This window comes from Panicum hallii, chromosome 1, assembly GCF_002211085.1.
Source record: "Panicum hallii strain FIL2 chromosome 1, PHallii_v3.1, whole genome shotgun sequence".
Taxonomy (NCBI): domain Eukaryota; kingdom Viridiplantae; phylum Streptophyta; class Magnoliopsida; order Poales; family Poaceae; genus Panicum; species Panicum hallii.
Genome location: NC_038042.1, coordinates 26189950 through 26196183, shown reverse-complemented (window position 1 = coordinate 26196183; position 6234 = coordinate 26189950).

Here is a 6234-nt window from a genome sequence, read left to right as displayed (position 1 = left end):
TTTTCAGATACGCCTATTGACCCCCCCCCTCTAGGCATCACAAAGATCCTTTCAACATGAATGCAAAGTACAAACTTGCTAGTAGCAAAGGAAAGAAACATGTTATTTTTGAACCTAGTGATCTAGTTTGGTGACATTTGAGAAAGGATAGGTTCCCTAATTTGAGAAAATCTAAGTTGCTACCAAGAGTTGATTGTCCTTTCAAAGTGTTGGAAAGGATTAATGATAATGCATATAAACTTGAGCTACCTGCAGATTTTGGGGTTAGTCCCACATTTAACATTGCAGATTTGAAGCCTTATTTGGGAGCCGATGATGAGCTTGAATCGAGGACGACTCAAATGCAAGAAGGGAAGGATGATGAGGACATCCCTTCTACCGATACAGCCATGCCTATTTCACAGCAAAGACCAACGACTTGAGCTCGTGCACGGCAACTCAACTATCAGGTAAAATCGTTTCTTGCTGTCCAAACAAGTTATCCTCTGAATAGGGTGCTACTAAAGCCTTGTGATGATTTTCTTATGATTAGGAACTTGGAACACAAACCAGATTGGAGAATGGACTACAATGACAACAAACAGGTGAAAGGAGGCATGAGGGAAGGAAGGATCGGACCAAAGAATCAGTTAGCAAGTTTGGACAGCCAGTTCAGACCTCTAGGAACTGATAACTTCCTCCGGATATAATTCTTTGCTCTGATGGGTGTTTGAGGCCCATGAGCACTTGTTGGAAAGATCTTGAAGTCTACTTTCAGATGGATGAAGAAACACCGTCAGATTCGTTCGGAGTCGCCCAGAAACTACAGAGAGATATTCGGACCTCCAGTCTTGGGCTAACAGGCTTGTATCAAGTTAAGCCCACCAGGGGCCCATTCTATGTTAGGGTTTACACCCTCCCACACCTGTCTTCCAGGTATAAATACATGCCCTAGACGCCAGGAGAAGGTTGGTTTCTTTTGTAAGTTTAGCTTCAGCTATTTCCTAGTGAGCGCGTGTGTCGATTAGACCACCCATTTGCTTGAGTCAAGATCCCCAACTCGTGATTCAGTTTCAGCCTTTGGCTTTATTTTCGTGAGTTATTTGCTTGTTCTTCTTGTTCTTGCTTGTTCTCCGTTGCTAGCAGGTTCAAAAGTGTTCTTGGCACTGCAAGAACATCACAATCGGAGACGGTATACTTGTTGCTAATGCGCAGCCCTTGTGGGAGTTGTAGTCGGACAGCCAACGTCGAATCCACCACCAAATCGAGTTATCCCCAGCTCTCATCGAAGATCGGGAAAGAATCAGGCTAGGAACGGTTCCAGGCCAGGAATAAGTGGATCCGGGCCTTTCACTCATTCCCGGCGTGGAATTAATCCAGCAGGAATGATTCTAGGCAAGCAATTATCATGCGTTCGGCAGCAAAGGATTGGATCCCGTCACTTTAGTCCAAAATATCTTCAGCCATACACAAATTACAATCTGTAAAATCTGCATGATTCCCAGAACGAATAGCAATAGAAAAACAAACAAAACAACTAAAGTCAGCTGTACAAAGGGGACCAATCATGGCTCCAACAAATGTTCGGTCTTGACACCAAATGAGCACCAAAGTGTTTCCACTCATCCATTAAAAGTTTCTAATTCAGAAATTACATCCAAACTACACTGACAGAAATAAAATTTGAACCACATGTTACATGTGTTAGACATATGGTATATGTATTCTGTATATGGCTAGGATAGAGTGCTTGTCTTCAGGGAGCTGCGCCTTCCTTTAATCTCTCTCTCCGAGTCTATCTCTAATTGTAACTGCCTCATGATCATCTATATAAACAAGGGTACCGCAGCCTAGAGAGGTGCGCTGCCTATTCTAGTTAACATGGTATCCCAGCCAAGGAAATTTTAATGTCCACCAGCTCTTCTGCGATCTCCTCCTCCTCCCCAACCACCGAATCCACCTATCAATCTACGATGGCGTCCTTGCCTCTTCATCATGCCGTGACAATACGGCTCACCAAGGGGAATTATCTCCTCTGGCGCGCCCAGCTCCTGCCGTATTTACGAAGCACGAAGCTGTTGGGCCACCTCGATGGCTCCTCGCCGGCGCCCCCAATGCAGGTTGCTGCCTCAACAGCGACTGGCGCCGAGCAGATCTCCAATCCAGATTACGAAAAGTGGTATGATGCTGATCAACAACTTCTGAGCGGTCTCTTATCTTCCATGACCGAAGACGTGCTGCGAGATGTCGTCAGCGCCAACTCTGCCAAGGAAGCCTGGGATTCCTTGCAGAAGTGATTCGCATCATCCACTCGCGCATGTACGGTGCAAATACGTGTGGAACTTGCCACATGTAAAAAGCGCAACATGACGGCGGCAGATTTCTTCCACAAGATCCGCGGTCTCGCTACAGACCTTGCCGCGGCCGATGCTCCTCTTCACGATGACGAGATTCTTGCATATTTACTTGCAAGTCTACCTGCCGACTACGATCCGTTCGTCCCATCGATGACCACTCTACCTACTACACCAACGCTAGATGACGTCTTTGCTCATCTGGTGGCGTTTCAAGCCCGGCAGCTACGTCATCATACAGAACTCCAATTGAATCTTGGTGCTTCCGCGAGCTTTGCTGGCCGGGGTGGTTCCAGAGGCGGTCGTGGTCGTTTTGGTCCTAATCGTGGCTGTGGCCGTGGTGCATCAAACAGAAGTGGTGGTGCATCGTCTCGTGGAGGTGGCCGTGGGAACGGTAATCGTCCCACATGCCAAATCTGCGGGAAGCTAGGCCACACAGCCATCCGGTGTTGCTATAGGATGGATGATTCCTATCATGAAGAAATACCATCCGCTGCACTCGCATCTACGTCATCGCACAAGGTGGATCCTAATTGGTATAATGACACTGGTGCCACAGATCACATCACGAGTGATCTTGATCGTCTTGCTGTTCATGAACGCTATAATAGAGGAGAATAAATTCAGGTCGGCAACGGCGCAGGTTTGGATATTTTACATACTAGTCACTCTTCAATTTCTACTGCTGAACGTCCACTTGTCTTGTGTAATATATTACATGTGCCACAAATTGCTAAACATCTCCTTTCAGTTCATAAATTCACTCTTGATAACAACGTTTTCTTTGAATTCCATCCGTGGCATTTTTATATCAAGGATCCAATGACGTGGAAAACGTTGCTGGCCGGCCGCAGTGAAGGCGGCCTTTACCCCCTCAAGCCTTTGGATGTTGCAGACTTAAAGCAAGCTCTTGTTACTCGGTCATCCTCCACACGTGATCAGTGGCATGCACGTCTAGGTCACCCTTCCATGCAAGTAGTTCAGTCAATCTTACATCTCAATAATATTCCGTGTTCATCAGAGTCTTCTATACAAGTTTGTAATTCATGTCAATTAGCTAAGAGTCATCAGTTGCCATATGCGAGTTCCATTCATCGTGCTTTGTCCCCATTAGAACTTATTTATTCTGATGTCTGGGGTCCTGCACCTCAATCTGTTGGTGGCTTCAAATACTATATTAGTTTTATCGATGATTTTAGTAAATTTACTTGGACCTACTTGATGCATGATCGATCTGAAGCCCCATGTTTCTTTCTTCAGTTTCAGGCACATGTTGAGCGTTTATTAGATACAAAAATTAAAATTGTTCAATCAGATTGGGGTGGTGAGTACCAGAAAATTCATAACACGTTTTTCCGTTCCTTGGGCATTACACATAGAGTTTTCTGTCCCCATACTCATCAACAAAATGGGCAAACATCGCCACATTGTTGAGACTGGTCTAGCACTTCTAGCACATGCATCCATGCCTCTCAAATTTTGGGATGAGGCTTTCCTTACTGCCACATATCTAATTAATCGCATGCCAACTCGTGTGATCGATAATAAGTGCCCCTTTGAGCGTCTCTTTAATACACCTCCGAATTATTCCCTTCTCCGAATTTTTGGGTGTGCATGCTGGCCTCATCTTCGTCCATACAGCAAAAACAAATTGTCTTTTCGATGAAAGGAGTGTGTTTTTCTTGGCTATAGTTCTCTTCACAAAGGGTATAAATGTCTAGATGTTGACTCTGGCCGTGTCTATGTTTCTCGCGATGTGATCTTCGATGAGAGTGTTTTTCCTTTCTCAGGACCACCACAAACTAAACCCTCTCACGTGCCATCATCCCCTGCCTATTTAAATCTTCATGCAATTCCATTGGGTGCCAGCAGTATTAACTCGAATTGTGATCATATGTGTATACTCGTGCCTGCTAACTCTTTGGCCGCAGATGATCCAGCACCGACAACATCGCCTCAACCACACATCAACTCGTCTCCACCGGACATCTCTCTGCAGCGGACATCAACTGTTTTGGCCTCTTCTTCAGGCGAGGCACCCGATATGGCTGAGGGCGCCAATAGCACAGGTGTTGTATCTGATTCGGCTGAGGTTCCCACTTCTGCTATGTCTCCTCTAGACGATATTGCAGCAAAGCTACAGCCCCATCCATATGGTACACGGTTGCAAAACAATATCAAGAAACCGAAGCAACGCACCGATGGTACTGTCACATACTCCATGGTACGTACCTCTTCTACTGAGCCTACATCTCATACTGAAGCCCTGCAACATCCTCTTTGGCGGCAAGTGATGATTGATGAATTTCAAGCATTAATCAGAAATAACACTTGGCATCTAGTTCCACCACGTGATGACCATAACATCATTGACTGCAAATGGGTTTTTAAGCTCAAGCAAAAATCTGATGGCACTATTGATCGCCACAAGGCTCGTCTGGTTGCGAAAGGATTTAAGCAGCAATACGGTCTTGATTATGATGAGACGTTTAGTCCTGTTGTCAAGCCAACCACTATTCGCCTCTTACTATCTCTAGCAGTGACTCGAGGATGGTCTATTCGACAAGTTGATATTCAGAATGCTTTTCTGCATGGTTTTCTTAATGAGGATGTCTATATGAGACAACCTCCTGGATTTGTGGATTCTCAATATCCTAATTATTTGTGCAAGCTGGATAAATAATTATATGGCCTTAAACAGGCTCCAAGAGCATGGTTTTCATGATTAAGCTCCAAATTGATTGATCTTGGGTTTTCTCCATCCAAAGCAGATGTCTCCTTATTCATATTCACCAAAGAAGGTGTTCAAATCTATATTCTGATTTATGTGGATGATATCATTATCATCAGCTCTTCTGATGCCGCAGTTACTCGACTCCTTCAGCAGCTTCGAACTGACTTTGCTGTCAAAGACCTTGGCTCCTTAAGTTACTTTCTTGGTATTGAGGTGCGGCACACACAGCAGGGCCTACTCTTGACACAACGTAAGTATACTCAGGACCTGTTACAACCGAACTAATATGATGAATTCGAAAGGTATGCCTACACCGATGCTACCGAAGGAGAAGCTGTCTCTCAGTGGTGGTACTCCATTGTCATCAGAAGATGTTACCCATTATCGAAGCATTGTCGGCTCCTTGCAGTATCTGGCATTGACCCGTCCGGACATTTCCTTCTGTGTCAACCGTGTATGCCAATTCCTCTCTAATCCGACGACCGATCACTGGCTGGCAGTCAAATGCATTTTAAGATATCTTCATGATACTATTGATATGGGGCTCTATTTTGCCAAGTCTGGATCTTTATTACTAAGTGCTTTTTCAGATGCTGACTGGGCTGGTGATTCGGATGATAGGCGAAGTACTGGGGGTTTTGCAGTATTCTTTGGAGGCAATCTGATTTCCTGGGGCTCACGGAAACAATCTACTGTATCTCGTTCAAGCACCGAGGCAGAATATAAGGCGATTGCTGATGCCACAGCTGAAATCATTTGGTTGCAAGTTCTTCTGCGAGAATTAGGTGTCAATCTGTCGAGACCTCCTACGCTCTGGTGTGATAATATTGGGGCCAGTTATTTATCTGCAAATCCAGTCTTTCATCGTCGCTCAAAACACGTTGAAGTTGACTATCATTTTGTACGAGAGAGGGTGTCTAGTCAACAGCTTGATGTCCGAATCATATCAACGAAGGATCAGGTCGCAGATATCATGACCAAGCCATTACCAGTGACATCGTTCAACTTTTTTCAGCGCAATCTGAACATCGTCACACTACATTCAGATTGAGGGGGGTGTTAGACATATGGTATATATATTCTGTATATGGCTAGGATAGAGTCCTTGTCTTCAGGGAGCTGCGCCTTCCTTTAATCTCTCTCCGAGTCTATCTCTAATTGTAACCG